This window comes from Micropterus salmoides, unplaced genomic scaffold (assembly GCF_014851395.1).
Source record: "Micropterus salmoides isolate LMB-PRFRI ecotype aquatic unplaced genomic scaffold, ASM1485139v1 Ms_hic_scaffold_15, whole genome shotgun sequence".
In the NCBI taxonomy this organism is placed as follows: Eukaryota; Metazoa; Chordata; class Actinopteri; order Centrarchiformes; family Centrarchidae; genus Micropterus; species Micropterus salmoides.
Genome location: NW_024040596.1, coordinates 8,128,558 through 8,145,858, shown reverse-complemented (window position 1 = coordinate 8,145,858; position 17,301 = coordinate 8,128,558). Strand labels below are relative to the sequence as shown.

The 17,301-nt window shown below is 39.8% G+C and overlaps 1 protein-coding gene across 12 annotated transcripts in view; it reads left to right on the top strand.

The window, feature by feature from the left end:
• Positions 1 to 17,301, top strand: part of stxbp5l (syntaxin binding protein 5-like) — a 166,543-nt gene that overhangs the window by 25,155 nt on the left and 124,087 nt on the right. The window lies entirely within an intron of this gene.

The window sequence follows — 17,301 nt, the reverse complement described above, 5'->3', positions numbered from 1 at the left end:
TTGCCACCGTTCATTATTGCACATAATAATAAACAAAAACAATGAAACATAATTTATAACATTAACTGAGTGCTTTCTTTATCTTGTACCCTGCTTTTTTGACAGTGTAGGAAAAGTATTTTCAAGAAACAGATCCCTAAAAATATGTCACTTTACTCACCTGATTTTGCCGCTGGATTATTACAAATATTACTATTTGCACGGTTAAGTTCCATATCTGGATTCATATCGTTAATGGGATATGAAATGACCTATATATATATGATTTTTTTGTCATATCGCACAGCCCTAATTATTATTATTATTATTATTATTATTATTATTATTATTATTATTATTATTATGATCCATCTTGGGTTAATTAAACTAGTCTAACTTGCAGGCGTGATCACTCAGTCATGACTTGATCAAATTTGTCACATGGCAGTTGGAAGACAATAAAATATTTTGAAGGTGTAAGATTTACAGAAACACAGGCCTACAGTTTGTCCTTGCTTTAAATGCAGTGTTTCACACATATACTTTACTTGGGTGGGCCGCCCAGGTATATTAACAGCTGTCAAAATATTTTTGACCCATGTTAACATTTTGCAGAGAAACACAAAGAGATCTTATTAGGTATGACATCACGGTGGACATTTTACAAGCTTGGTGCGACAGTGAACACACACACACTGCAGATGTCACTCAGTACCACATTGGTTTCGATCCACATGCGGCGCACCTGCTGCTGTGAAAACGGAATCGCGGCCTACTGCTGATGGAGAAAGTCAGCAGAGCAGAGACACATACAGGGAGAGAGAGACAGAAAAGCGGGGCAAGCCACTGTGTTTGCAGTGAGAGACCGGAGGTGAAGGTGTGTGTAAGTGTGGGGGAAAAAAGAAAGGGAGCCGATTCAAATAGTGAGTAAATACTAAAATAAGCTGGAGAATGAAGTAGAATTAAAATAATAATGAAATAACCTACTAGAAATACTTAAATAGAAATACATTATACGTTACACCATTCCCCCGCCCCCACACTGCCAGAGCTGCCAAAGTAGTCACACTTTCTTAATTACAGCTCAACAGTCAAGTAAGCGGGTGTGTTACAATTCTGTCCCTCAAACCGTCTCATTTTCAGAACCACCACAGCCCTACAATAAATGGATCAATAGGATGCTGAAATAACTATATTGTGATGCTGATTTGTTAAAAGTAAGAATGATTACTTTTTCAAGTCTGTCCGCATGATGACAAGCAAACAACTTTTAAAATGCTTGTTTTCTTAATGGTGTTTGGATCGATCGGGGCTTTCTATGCTAACTTATTTTATAGTAAAGTACAACTGATAGCTGGAATCAGATGTCTTTCAGTACAAGACAATCACTCCACTTTACTTAACAACCTATTTCAATTGAAGATACACAGTCAATATATTATCATAACTGTAGCCCATATGTCAGTCATGATAACAAGGAAGCAGATTAGAAAGAGACAGAGTAAAAGGTTGCTTGATGAGCAATGGAGGAGAAGTATCCCATTATCAGAATTTCACAGAAAGATAATTTGAGAGTCAAGTCATGGCATGAAATAATATCAGATAGTATCATCAGTATATTATACAGCTAGTGCTCAATAGAGAGCCCGCAGTTCAACTGGTTGTCCTTAGGGTCCTTATCTCAGTTCAAATCTCCACAAGAGTCTGTATCTCAACAAAAAAAATCCTCTTCTGGATCCCAGCAAAACAACTCAGTTTCAATACAAAAGCTGGCTAACGAAAATAAAACCAAGTGAGGCCTCTTGTGTCTAATAGGCAAGCTTAGTAATTCTCCACAACACCGGAGTTACCTCCCGTAGACCGGCCGCTGCTGCTGGCAAGCAGCGCACTGGCTGCCACGACGCACTGGCTGCCATGGACTGGGCCTCTCCCGGATTGGTGAGTATGGTTTGAAATGCCGCCATATATATTCTCTCAGCTGACTGACTGGTGGCCGTGTTTGCTGTGTGTGACGCAGGCGACACCACCAACACTAACCTTATTACATGTCTTTCTGTTGTGCATTTTCCCTGTCTGCCAAGGAGCGGATGGCCCTAAGATTTCACCCACCACTGCCAACAATTTACCTGCATTTGGTGGGTGGCGGGTGCTAATTTCAGACCCTGGCTGTAAACAAGTAACTGACACATATTTTCAGAACTTAACATGTAGTCCAACTTTCTTGCCTACTTTGCTCCAATCAGTCTCCTTTTGTTGTCCGGTCTCTGTATAAATATGAAGTAGTATCTTGGAGGTCTGCGTGCCCACAAACTGTTACAGCTGGATACAATTTGCAGACTGAAAACTGCCATAACAAAGTCTTACCCTATTATATACAGCGCATATATTTTCGCGACACCTTCCATCTTCCTACTTTGAGACTTCAAGACATGAGAGGGAGTGAAAGGGAGAGGGCCGGTCTTGACCTACTCAGCAAATACTTATCACTCAGGGCTCACAGTGAGCGAATCACTGAACTTGCTCTCTTGCAGTGAGAGGATCTGAGACAGTCTCAGGCTCAGCCAACCTTTTTTTACATATTGCAGCATTGAAAAGTACTGGTGGTGAGAGGGCGCAGTAATGTTTACTGTTTGCATACGTATGTGTTTAATATCCATCTAGATAATGTCATATATATCTGGATTGTTGTCCAAGACCAATATTGTGGCATCAGTAATGTTCGCAATTCGGAATCATCTGATTGTTTTCTCCCTTGAACACACCCCAGTCCTCCTATGAACGAATGGCTTGAAGCTCTCACTCAGTGAGAGAGTGTATCCCTGCGCGTTAGCTCGTCGCAACTGACTGAGAGCTCAACAACTGAGCTGACTGAGAAATGAATGGATTGTTTTAGGAAGTGATTCAGTTCATTCAAGAAAAGATCTGTTCTTTTGAACAAAGCGCTCACAAATGACGGCACAAGTTGTTATTTGACACTGCACACACTGAGTAATAAGCATACTTAGGCATATTTCAAAATACAATTAGACTTGCAATTCTCAATACACAAATTAAATGAAAATAATGGAATAGACGTAACAGGTGCACCTTGGCTGTAACTGCAAGTAACTTAATATATATCTAAGAAATCCATGACCTATAGTAGTATCAGGATAGATTACGACATTGTTCACAGAAATAGTGTATCTATTAGTTTACAAATCTGTGTCACTGCTATGGTGTGTCTCCAGGCAGGGGGCTTCCTCCTCATCCCCCCGCGCCCTAATTCTCCTCCCTCTTTCTGCCCTGTCACTTAACTTTGCTCCGCTGTCATGTTGCAGTCTCAGAACTGTCCATCCAGCAGCCCATCCCCTGGGTCACCCGGTCACAGGGATGGGAGTGGATGTGTGGAGTGCAAACCAGGTAGGAGATTACACCCTTGTAAATACCCAGGGTTCCCAGTATGCCTTTAGGGAACCTAGGGCCAAGGCAGCAAATTATTATTGATGCTGCAGCAGCCACACGGCTGGTTCTGCCGGGGTAATAGATGGACAGACAGAGTGAAAAGACAGAGAAAAAAAAGTGGTAGTGACAGAGGGAGATGTGACATTGTTTGAAATGGAAATGAGGAATAGCAGGCTGAATGGTGAGGAGAATGTCAAAGGTACACAGTATTGTTTGATGACAGAGAATAGCTGATAAGAGGCTAAAATGTGACTTAATCAGAAGCTCAGCCAAATGTAGATATTTGATATCCTTTACTTCTCACCCCTTCTTAATCCATCCCTTTTCTCTAAATTGCTCTAATGGATGCCTGACTGTGAAGCAAGGCTGAGATTTCAGTTGGATGAAAGCCCTTGAGTGACTTAGCATTTATATTGACATGCTGCACAAACCTTCCTCTGCTCCCATGTGGCCTGTCCCTGTCTCTCGCTCTCTCTCTCTCTCAATTGCATGCTCTCACATACACACACTTCTCTATTTTGCTGTTTCTCACTCTGCCTCGCCCTCATCGCCTTGTGTCTAGAGGACCTTTTTTCTCCCTTATTTCTGCTTTTATTAATTCAATTCACCCTTCCTCTGTCCTTCACAGCCTGTCTGATTGTTCTTCCTTTTTTTTCCCAGGGCTTTGAACGTCCGCCTGTCATCTTCTGTCATGGTCTCTCTTTGTTGTTTTTTTTACTCCATTGCTTTGCTAATGCTTTTCTCCTCTCTATGTTTCTTCCGTTCTAGCTGTATTAGTATTGCATACAGTTGTTGCCATTGCTGGAATTTCTCTCGCCTCATTTCTATTTTAGAAGTAGTACAAACCTAAGTCCTGCTTTTATTCTGCATCGACACTAGATTACATTTTTTCTCACTCAGTCTCTTCAGGGGGGAGCAGCGTATAAAAACAAGCTATTTGAAGCTAGCGCCCTGTCCTTTTCTTTTCTATTTGTCTCCTGTGACCCGATACCATAGACACTGCTTTCTACTGTAGCAACACATCATTATTTGGCAGAAATATATATTTTGTTGCTGTTAAGAAATCTGTATTGATCTACGGGGGCTCAAAGTTAAACATTCACATGAGACTATTGATCAACTGTGTGGGTCTGCAGTTATGTGGGCTCTCTGTGGGAGGTGCCTTTTTCCAATGTGCGGTGTGTAGGCAGGCATGTCTCCCTGAGTGCCTGAGTGTACGTACGGCATGTGTGTGTGTATCAGTACAGGCAGAAGACTGATTAATAGGTAGTGAGTTTCCATGGAGTCTGGTTGATTTTATGGGTGGGAATTGATAAGATTTTATTGCTATCAATGCCATCAATCTATTCTGCTTATCTGTCCCATTCTTTATTAATTACCTTATTGATTCACGATCAATTTTTTGCGTGGGAAAAAGGGTTAGGTAGGCTGTCTGCTTGGAAAGCAGACATTAGGAGTATCAACTTTCACCTTTCTTTCATGATAGAATTCAGTCAATTTCATTTTCACTGCTAAGCCTAAATAATGAGAGGATGTGGAGTTAACAAGGCTTAGTGTTTCGTCTGAAATACTACTTCAGTACTCAAGAACCATTACAAGGCATATATTATAATCACATTGAGTACATCATACGTTTAAGAAAGGCTCATGTCTTTAATTTAACAATGTATAAACTATACTATGTAAAACTGAAAAAAATGGCTTAGCTTGTTTATACACATTAATATTCCTATTAACATTGACCTTATCTTGTTTTAGAGCTTTATCAAGCTGTTTTTGCAAACATAATATTTACGTTTCCTGATGACATTGAATACAGCTGCATGATCTGCTGCACAAACAGCACGCTGGAAAGTACATCATTACTGAGACAGTAGACCAAAAAATCATCCCATGGGTATGCATTTGCATAAGGTGGCTGTATTGTTATTATTGACCGGATGTGCTTACTTACATTGGTTTATCTGAGAATGAGCAGAAAAGTGAGAAGGGAAGGAAGCAGGTAGAGAAATGCGTAGTTATAGGAAGGGAGAAAGAGATTAAGGTAGCACTGGAACACAGAGGAGGAGGATGGCAACATGATTGTATTGTTCAGGACAGAGAGAGTAATGTGATTAAAGGACACAACAAAAAGTGGATGGAGATACTAGCGTGGGCAGAAAAGCATCTGCTGTATATTAATGACATGAATAAAAGATCCTCAAATTATGTGAACTAAAAACTACCCACCCACAAATCCAAAGGCACACAAATCTAACAATTAGATTTAGGGCTTCATAGTACTGAATGCCCATAACACAACCATATATCTAAACTCATTTTTTATTTGCTATATTCAATGTTATGCTTACAATTATTTTAACTGAAGATGGATAGATGGATAGATTGTATATGAGAAATTATATTGTTAACATCCCTTAGTGCTCTGCGCTATTTTTTTCAGGAAGATAGCAACAAAAAAAATCAAACCATAAAACATCATGCTACAGTATAACATGCAGTCCTGGATACTGTCCTATCTGAAAGAGAGACAACATGGTGTGTTTGAGAATTTCTGTGATCATCAGACCTCTTTGGTTATAAAAACTTTCTGCTAGGGTTTTTTTCGGTGTGGGTGATGGAAACTACTAGTGTTGAGGAGTAGGCGTGTTACAGATACATGGTGTCATCATAAACCAGCACACAAATTTTTGCCTGTTTAGGCTTGTCACATTCTCCGTTCCTCTAAGACACTTTTATTGCTTCCCCCCTAAAACAGTGGTAGGGGCAGCACTGCACTATTTGTCACCAAATACATTTCAATCAGGAGAGACTTGATCTGAGTGAATGAATAATTTATTGACATGCGAACAATGAATATGGGAAATGTGAATAATTTTTGGTGATTAGACCCCACTGTGACGTGGTGGTGATTTGATGAAGGGAATGCTGAAGATCAGGATGAGATGTGGACTTCTGATGAGCCCAACCCGGGCCTGGATATGATGAACTGGAGGTGACTGGGGTCAAATAACAACTGGCAGCAGCAGAGAGGAGAACAGATGTAAAGTTTGACAGCGACTACATGATAGGCTGACGGAGATCGTGGCTAGTTTAACTAAAGAGAGAAAGCCCATAGTCAGCTGATTAGAGAAGCTGAGTGAAGTATGAAGATAGTCTTCCTGGTTAATCTTTACACTGAGCTTCATTAGGATTCAACACATAACAATGTTAACCGTGGCTGAAACAGTGATGTTGCCATTTACAGCAAAGTCAGCAGTCTTCTGGTGACCTTTTTACACCCGGTGTAGTAAAACTACAGTGTGTTAGTTCCATTTCTTGAATGACAAATCACTTTTTTAAAAATTGACGCTTATGTCTGATCATGATTTGCAATGGATGGAACTTAAACCCTCTGTAGTGATCAAGGAAAACTATAGATACATGAGCATACTGACTGTACTACAATCCCTGTTTGTTTTGGAAGGTATCCTGCAATGTGTCTAAATGTCACATATTTATTATGAACAGCTGAGGCAGTAACAGTGGGACCGGTCCTGCTCTGGTGAATGGTGCATAGTGACGATGTCATCAGGGTTGGCGCAGTGGGTTGGCAATGAGGCTCTCTGCAGTGGGCTCCTAGGACACTCCCCCCAGCCTGGGGTGAGATTACCAAAATATGCTGAGATTTGGTTTATTGAGAGCAAATAATACAGAGAACGACCATGACGTGTGTGTGTGTGTGTGTGTGTGTGTGTGTGTGTGTGTGTGTGTGTGTGCGTTCATGTGTTGTTTTTCCCTTCATTATTTCTGCATACTGTGCTCTGTGTGCTGTCTACCTGTGTCAAAATGGTGTCTGTGCACAAATGTATACATGTGTGTGGGTGTCCACATCTGTTTGTCTCTTATTGGTGTTGCTTCGTGTGTCTGCGCAGTGGAAGTGGGTATAGTTTCAATAAAGGGTCGAGGTAATCCAATTGCCCAGAGTCTGATCGACAGTCACTTCTCATAACAGTCAATCAAGAATGAGGTGAGAGACGGAGAGAGAAATAGAAAAGAACAGTGGCAGGGAGGAAGAGGACGGAAAGAGGGTTCGTATTGATATCAACAGCTGCTTTATAAAACATAGAACAGTTTACTATCGATCCACATATCACTTAAACAGCAATACTTTAAAGCAGTGCCAGATTCTTTTTAAAACAAGTATTAGTACAGTAAGTACCACAGTAAGTATTACTGTTTTCAATAGAATCTTACTGAGTTGCTGTGATTCTCACATGTTACTGTTTTATTTTCTGTATCACTATCATGGTATTGATTTTCACCCAGCACTAGGCATCACTGCTATGTAAGTAAAAAAGTGGGCAGACTGTTGTTTCTGAGCACTTATCTTGATAGAACACCTGTCAAGCCAATGTGTCTGTCTCAATATACACTCAGTTTTTGCCAGTTTATTAGGTAAAGTGGTAAAATGACCATAAAGTTGAATCAGCAGCTCTCTAAAATACAGAAACCGAACATTGTAACCTTCACAAAGGTAGGATTTATTGCAGTGCTGTTGTATTAGACTGCATTTGTTTTATCTAGTGTATGTGGACCTACTAAAGTGTAAATAATACTGAAACATGATTCTGTTAAATATCTGTTTATGATTTATAATGTCATCACTAAGTAAATCAATAGACTTGTCTAAGGTTGATATTGCATGTTCTCTTCTAGCAACTCAAGGCACTGCTAAGACTTTTGCCCTGCTAGAAATGTGTTGACAGTCCTGAGTAATCGAGATAAGCTGACCGGCGTTGACAACAGTCGTCTGCTTGTCGCTAGATAAGAACATGACCTCTGCTTTACTTTTGGGGACAAATTCTCTCATCAGCAGCCACATGTTGTTCACTGACCAGCAGCTAACAATTAGTAAACCTAATTTGGCCAATTGAGCGTGAGCAGCTAATGGGAGGAGTTCACTCAGTGTAAAAACACAGCTACTGTTACAGTCCACTATTCATCGCACAGCTTCGCAGTGCCAGTTAGACAAACAATGCCATCAGATAGTCATCAATTAAGCAGTCATGGCCGTCACACTGTGCCATTGACTGACTGTGTGAGCAGGACTGCAAATATAGAGACTATTTTGCTAACATTAGCTCAGCTACTACAGGAGGTCAGATAACAGATAAAGCTAGCCAGATCAAGAGTGTTAGGTGTATTTGCACACACCATGCTGATTTACATTTCTGTCACTACTGTTACCACAAAACGCTTTTTCCAAACTCAACACACCCGTTGCCATGGATATGAGTACATGCATTGCACACATAATGACAACGAGACATATACAGTGCTGCCTAGTGTTATGGAAATTTGATATTTTACTGTGTTTACTGTTTCACCCTGCCTGCTTCATCAGAATAGACCAGTGTTTCACTGTGTGGTGAAGTTTCCCATGGGAAAGATGCTCGTTAGAGAGTTTTCTTATCTGACTGTCCATCTCAGGACAGCTGGTCCCTACTCCCTTCCTCCCTTGGATAGCTGCGTAATACCCTTACAGTATAAAGTCACCTGTTTCTTCACTGGCTCTTTGTCTTACACTCTGCAGACTGTTTGCACTCTGTATGTCTGTCTGACCCTTTGCAAAGAACAAAACCCTTAAAAGACGTCTGGATTGGACTCTTTATTTCAGACTCACTAAAGGACATATTTCCATTTCACTAGTGGTCACTTGGTCTTGATTGAATTACACCTAATTTGGATTTGCAGCCCTCCGTTTGTAAACTAGAGTAATGGCAGTATTTACTGGCGCCAAAAAAAGAGCAACCAAAAGTGCTGCTCTGGTGGTGGGACAGAAAAGGGATGAAGCAACAATATTAAGCTGCTCATATCACATGCTGCACTCTGTCCTTACTGTATCCTGGTAGGGTGCACGATAATAAAAATAATGGCTCTACCCCTGGATTAAAGGAAAAGTTATGAGTATGATTTTGAATAAATAAGAATGAAGTATAGCAAAGTGTATTTTCCTTGAGTCATATAGTAACACTATTCTAGGAGGGAATGATTGTTATTATTAGTTAATTATTGATATTATGTTGTCGATATTGTCAGAAAGCGACAAATGCCAGTTGCAAGTTCCCAAAGACCAAGGTGACATATTTTAGATAATTATTTTTACAATTCCAAAGTGATTTAATATAAAATTATTTAACAATTAACAAACATTGAGAATGATAAATGAATTGAAAAAAATATATTGATTACTGATTCCATTGTCCCAATTCAGAAAATCAGGTGCTTGATGAGTCAATGTTACACAGCCCCTTAGAAACTAGCTCTTCATGTTACTTTTATCTTTAGCCTGCACAACACCACCACGATTTAATATTTCCAATTGTTGTCAGTCTTGTATCCTCTCTTATGCATCCTGTGTTTATCCTACGTTGTACATGCTACTACCAACATTTTTCTATTACATCCATTACATCCTTCATCTTTTGTATTATTTTACATTACATGTCCTTCATTATGTGCAGATATATATAGTAACTGGAGTTGGCTGCTGTTGGTCATGTGGTCTTAACATGTATGTGCTAATGGGCTGGCTTCTGTGGTGTTTTAGTGGCCTCATTTTGTCTTTTTGTCCCTCCTTTTAATTAGTCCTCATCCTTCCTTGGGTTTCCATTACCCCAGGCATTTCTGGTTTGGTTGGGAGACCACTCATTTCCTTCTTGCTATACAGTATAATGATCCCATCAACAGTATTTTTCAGGGGGGGGGGGGGGGGGGTAGCACCCAAAGCCCCATGTTGCTCTGCTCACGATAAGAACCGTTTTTTTATCACTTTGTTTTTTTTCAAGCCGTAAAAAAAAAAGGAAGCAACAGAGGCAAGGTAACAGGTGGATTTTTTCCCCTCCCTCTGTCTTTCCTCGCACCTGGCCTCTGTTTTACTCATTTCTTTTAACTTTCAGTGTTTCCTCTTTTTGTTGCCTTCTCCTCCAGACTTCTGCTACATCTCATCTCTCTTCTTAATCAACTTCCTCTCCTTTTCTCCTCCCCTCCCTGTTTCTCTTAAGCTCTTCCCTCCCTCGCCCTCCATTTCTGTCTGATGTTTGTCTCCATTTCTGTTTTGCATTGTAGGTACAGTACTTTACTGACATAAAAAAAACGTCTGCTTTAATCTTTCACAGTGTAATCTGTAACCCTTTTCTTTGTGTCATCCTTACTGCTCGCTTTTTAGAATGATGGCCGTCTTGCAAGTATGTTGATGTGATTGATGCAGTTCACTTGTCTTGGCCGTGAGGAGTACAGCTCATCTCATGCACAGGCGTGTGTACCCATGCACACACAAATACACACATGCAGTCACTTTTTAATTTTTGAAGACAGCTAGCTGCTCTGAAGTCTCTGTGGCATCCGCGCATGTAGTCTGACTCTATTGCTCTCTTTTTTCTTGATGAAATGTTGTTTATGAAAATCTGCCCAGACAGCATCGGAAAGTCTGGACAGTTCCACTAAATAAGACTGCAATCACTTCAATCACAACTGCTGGAGCTCTGAACTCTTCTTGTGAGCCATATAATGATATGGCTTCATTTAGCATCATCATCATACAGTGTGTTACTATCAAAATAATCACGACTGATTGCTGTTATTTGTGACAGTTTTGCTATAATTGCTAAAAAACCATGAGACCAGGGTGTGTCCACTATGTGCCCCTGCCCTCCTCTCTGGCATTTCGGATTCGTCGTTCACTTTCTCGCTTTCACCATCCAGTTTCACGGCAGACTTAGAAAGCGTTCACTTTGTTTGTGCTTTTACTGTAGCACTCACTTGCTGTTTTGTGATGTGACGCGCAATGCCTCAGATTTATTATTCAGTCCATGTGTGAAAATAGTTTCAGTAAAGCATGATTGCGCTGATTTCATCTTTGGCCACTGAAGTGTTAAATAGCAGCTGGAGGAGGAGAAGCCCAATTGTCTTTAGTCCTGATGCAAATTAGGATATTCTGTGTGGAGAAATATGCGGAGAACTACTAAATGTATTTATGCTCCATATTATGCAGTCTTCAAAAGAACAATTGTATAGAAGAGGCCTGAAACTTAGAGGAGTGCAAACATTTAAAATGAAATGTTATTGCTACTGCTTATCTGTTGTCATATTTGATATTACATGATAATTTGCTTTTGGACAAGCTGAGTTTGAATTTCCTGCTCTCATCCTTAAAGCAATTGTCTATGCTCTCACTATAAAATGGCTTCAGTGACTATTAACATCCTCCACACCTTCTTTATCCTTATCCTCGTTATCCCCCTTGCCAATCTTTGCTCTTTGGTCCTTGGTCCTTAGTCCACTGTGCTGGCAAGGTAGTTGAGGAATGAAAGGTCAGCTGTCTATTAATAGCAGCACTGAAAATAGTCTAGGAAATGCTACTACTATACTATAAAGTCCACCTGCTGCTAAATTAAACATTGCAAAATGTAGACAATATGACAGGGGATGTTTTCAATTTAACTATAATTTCATACCAGAAAAATCAGTCAGCTCTAAAGTGTTAAAGTCATGTTTTTTTCTATTTGTCCCTTAAAAGATAAGGGGCTTTTTAGACCGTTTGTGGATAATATGCACTGACATTCATCCATCATACATGGAGAAAAGCATCATAGAAGAGCAAAACAGTTAAAGGTTTGTGCAGTGCAGAATTCAGCATCATAATGAACAACATATTGTTTGAACAATGGAGCTACTTCATTCTCTATACAGAGCAAGCTGTTTGTTTTAAAACTCAATGTGCTACTAGCACAACAGGTAGTACTACAATTCTCCTTATTCTTTGTTTTCTCTGTCTCAAGTAACACTTTAGTACAAGTTTATGGGATGTAGTATGTATATAATAAGGCTGATAAGAAAAGTAGAAAAAATCTCTAAAATGTCTCAAAAAATGCTGATTTAAAAAAAAAAAAGGTCTCTCCTATTCTAGAGCAGGGATGCTGACCTTTGTCTTTTTCTGATGTGTAAAGACTGCTTGCTAACCTTTACTGCACAAAGGTCACTGTAAGCTTCTGTGATTACTGTACTATGAGATTAGTGACAGTTAAAAGTCAGAAGAAGGGGTGGGAATGGGAGATAAGTACAGGAGTAACTGTTGGAGAATCACTGACCTGCACTACAAGATAATATTTTATCTCCAGTGACAAAAGTTCCATATAACAATGTCAACAACCACCTAACTTTACGTTCCCTGCTTTTATGACTCGTTGAGGCTGTGCAAACTCACATGTGCCCACACACAAACAAACGTCTAGTGATGTTTTTCTGTAGAAAACACTAGGGCCTTTGTATTCAGTAACATCCTATCGACTGAGTATTATATACTTGAGCCCTCAATATACCACTACAGAAGCTGAAAGTCAACGACGTATGGCTTTATTTTCATGAAGCCGCGCAATGCAAAGCGCAGTGCAAGGTGCTATACAAATCACAGCTCTGTGTTGGTAAAGTGGCATTTTCACAGCTACCATGCTGTGTAAAGGCATTCCCCTTGCAGATGATTAACTGCAGGTCTGTGATCCATCTGCAGTCTCTAATTGGAGTGAGGCGCATTGTCAAGCTGCAATTATGCACGCCAGATCCAGTGGCTAAATGTGAGCAGCATCTGCACTCACATAATTCTGTTGTCTTATGCAGTGTAAATCAACACTTTTGGTATCACCTCTGCCTATAGCGGATGTATAATTTATGCTTTGGCAATATTGTTGTTACACATTCATGCCAATAAAGCTAATTTGAATTGAATTGAATTGAATTAATTTAACCTTTTTGCACAGCGTGTTGTCCAACTACGTCAGAAGGCAAGCTGTTCTGAATGAACACTAGAGCTGCAACAATTAATCAATTAGTTGTCAACTATTGAATTAATGGCTGACTATTCTCATAATTGATGAGCTGGTTTGAGTCATTTTTTTAAGAAAAAAGTCAAAATCCTCAGATTCCAGCTTCTTAAATATGAATATATTCTTTACTCCTCTATGATGGTAAACTAATCTTTGGTTGTGGACAAAACAAGACATTTAAGGAAGTGAACTTGGGCTTTGGAAAACACTGATCAACTTTTTGGACCATTTTCTGATATTTTATCAACCAAACAACCAATAGATTTATCAAGAAAGTAATCGACAAATTAATCGACAATGAAAATCATCAGTTAGTTGCAGCACTGCACACATTTTTAAGCTGTTTTCTTTGGAAGGCATTCATAGAGTTGTACTTGTTTGTACTTTGTTTTTCCCATTTAAGCTGTTTGACCATCTGACAAAGACTTCTGTTCTGTGTGTGTGTGTGTGTGTGTGTACTGGCCCCGTAAGTGTGCCACGTGCCACTGCCAACAAATATACCAAAAGTGCACCTGCATGACCTTGGTGCATTTCATGTCCAATTCCTTGATTTACAAAAATGGAGGTTGACAACTAATGTCATCAGATTGCTCAGCTATCCGCTATGTAGATTCTCTTTGATGAACCTCCTTTAATCCATTTTTAATTACACCCACCCAGTAAACCCTAAGCATGCTAGTTTCTAAGCTGCCTCAGTTTTAATTACACCGTTTATTCCATCTTCAATATGGACTGTATTCATATTCTGGTATTTAGCTACTATGCCCGCTAATCATCTTCATTAATATGATTTTTTTTTGTTCACGCAGTTTCATTGCTCCTCCTGTTTCTCCCACACTATCACATTTTACCACATTTATATTTTACTGGGAAGTATGCAAATGAAGCCAGGGTCTGACTGGATGGCAGTAATGCCGTTATCATCACAAACCGCAAAGAAATTCTGCGACTGCAATTAGTTGCGCTGCCAATGCAATGGTACATGTAATCTTTAAGTCTTTAATTAGATCAGATTACATGTCCCTTTGAATTATATGATTTGACATGTAGGGACTTATGTTTACTCCACGTGATGGTGAGGAGGCGGTGTGTGTATGTTTGCATACTGAACATGGTTTTGCCACTGTGTTGCCACGTGTAAACACATTACATAATGCATAGCTCACTTCATTAGAGGCAGAGAAAGCATAAGGAGGGGATGACTGAAAAAAAATGGAAGGATTTTGGAGTCTGTGAGACAGATAAGAGACAAAGAGCTGCTCTGCGTTCTTATCTCAGCATCCAGTGATGTCACGTGGAAAACTGTGTGCATTGCAACACAATGGAAGATAAGACTCACTGTTAGATCTATGTCTGTGTTGCATTACAGGGGAATTGAAAAGTCAAGAAGTAATAGGAATGATAATGAGGGATGGCTTTTGAATAATTCCTCTTCCTTTTAAGCAGTCTAACAAATTTTAGAAGATTGTCACGCTTGTCGCTCTAAGTGACGCAAATGTCGATGTGCCTCCAACACAGTGTACACACTTTATTTCTTTCTTACACAAAATGTATCATTTTTTTCATTTCAAAGCTGAGCCAAACCATTGACACTTCAGATGTTATGTTATGTTTTTTCTATGACCAAGTACAAATAGCACCAACATTACAAAACTGTGTTGTTACACTGGAGTTACGCATTGAATCTTCTTGTTTATTTCGTCAGACATGATGACTTTGATTATCTACAGCGATGACAGACAAATCGTGATCCTTTCTTTTTCCTAACAAAATGAAACATCTGCGGTGTGATGCAACATCTGTTGATGTGTCTTTCTGTGTGTGCGTGTGTTTGTGGCAGTGATAGTGGGGAAGTGTGTGGGGGGATTTATTGTTCTGTGCTTGAACAGTGGCATGCTGTCTGAATTTCAGTTCTGATTCATTCAAAGGTATTTCTTGATGGAAAAACCTTTCCATCATGGCTTAAAATATAGATATATTACTTTATAGCCATATCATTGAGATTTATGACTTTGATCTATTGAAGTTGAAATTTGCCCTGGAGTAAAATTTCCATTGATTATGCACCCATGTGACATGCGGCTGGACGGGTTTTGTGCTTGTTCTGTAACAACTGTGATTAAAAACATGAGCTCATGAGACTTTTCGGCCACATTTGGAGGAGCCATATTAAATGGGTTAGTACTTAGCGGACTGTGATAACTTACTCGGCCTAGAAATGCAGACAGTGGAGGAACAAGCCCCTGAATTAGGACACAGGTGTTGTCTGTCACACTTTCAGATACATCCATTCAATATGTGAAATGTGGCTCTCCTTCACAGTAGGAGTTTCACATAAGATGTTTGAGTAATTTCACCATTAATGTTTAGTTTCAAACACTCTGGGTCATTACTGTAAATTGCAGGATCTTTATTTATCCTTAATGTATAAAACTTTGCTGATATTAGATTGGTATTACAATAAAGAACCATACTCACGCACAGCGCTCTTTCCCTGGTATTCTGGAAAGTAATTATGGCAAATGAAGGGGCTGCGACCTCCCTGTAAAATGTGTCACATGGCTTCGCCTATAGAAGCAGCTTCCTAGCTCTGTGACTGTACATTACTTGCTGTCATAGAGGAGGCATGTTCAGTGTTCATTTTGTGAGCTTGAAGTCAGATACAAAAAAGGGAATTGAGTGTGGCTTTGTGACGTTGCCATGGCTACGACACAAATGTCTCAGCCCAGATGTGGTTGACCATCTATTTCATTTATCAGATGCTGGAAATCAGATTCAGAAGCTGTTTGTCTAATGTCACAACTAAATGTAATAACACACAACATGAGCAACCCTTACTGCTACACTAATGTCTAGGGACCCACAGGACCCACAGATTAGGTTCATCTTTATGACATTAGTCTCAAATGAGACAAAAAAGAATAGATATGGATCAATAGGTCCTTTAGTTTATTTTTCAAGGACATGCCCTCCAAAAATACTATACTGTTGTTTAATGCTCTAATGAAAAAGAACACCAAAGATGTGTCCTTGGTGAGCACAAAAAAGGTGCTGTGACCATCATCACAGTGTCAAAAGGTGAGTCAGTGCAGCATAGCACATCGTATCTCATTAATTCATCCTGTCTATCATCAAAACAATAGACCCTAGCCAAAGGGCTTTACCGATGCCAGCTGCCTCCCTTGTTAATTCGATTCCTCACCTCATCGCCTGGGCCTGGAGCAGCCAGCCACTGAACTGTCCAGGCGTTTTGTCTAGACATCTGGTTGTGAAGACAAAAGGACTTTTGTTGTTGTTTTTCTGGTTTTTCCTTCTCCGTCACAAGTCTGTGTTTCTTTGTGGGGTCTCGTCAAATAGACACCAGGTGATAGAGAAGAAATACAGTTTTCTCCTTTTCACCTTTAAACATGGGAGAACTGATGAGAGGAGCTAGAGATGGAGTATTATGCAGTAGTGAGTGGAGGGAGGGGCTCTTTGTTGGAAGAGGTACTGCAGATAGAGCTGAAAAACATATATTAGAAATCACTACAAAATCATTTTGATCCATTTGAAAAGTAGATTGTCACTGACCTAGTTTGTAGTTTCTAATATTGTCAGATAGTAAATTGCATTATTTTCCATTACATTGTATTAGGTTCCACTGGTTCAACATCTATGCAGTCCCTTTCATATGACATGGTCTTGGCCAGGTCTGAAATTAGCACCCAATAAATGCAGGTAAATTGTTGGCAGTGGGCTGTCCGCCTCTATGGCAGACAGGGTAAACACAAAACATAAAGTCACATGTAGTAAAGTTAGCATTCTGTTTTGCATCATGCACATCACACAGATCCATAGTCAGCTCAGTGAATATCTATTGTGGCGTTTCAAATCAAACACGCCAGTGGAAGAGGCTCAGTCCTACCTTTAGAGTGACAACAAATACCGGCCAAACAACAGGAGGTAACTCTGGTGTTGTCGTAGAAACACGAAGCTTGTCTATTTGGACCAAGTCTTCACTTGGTTTTATTTTCAT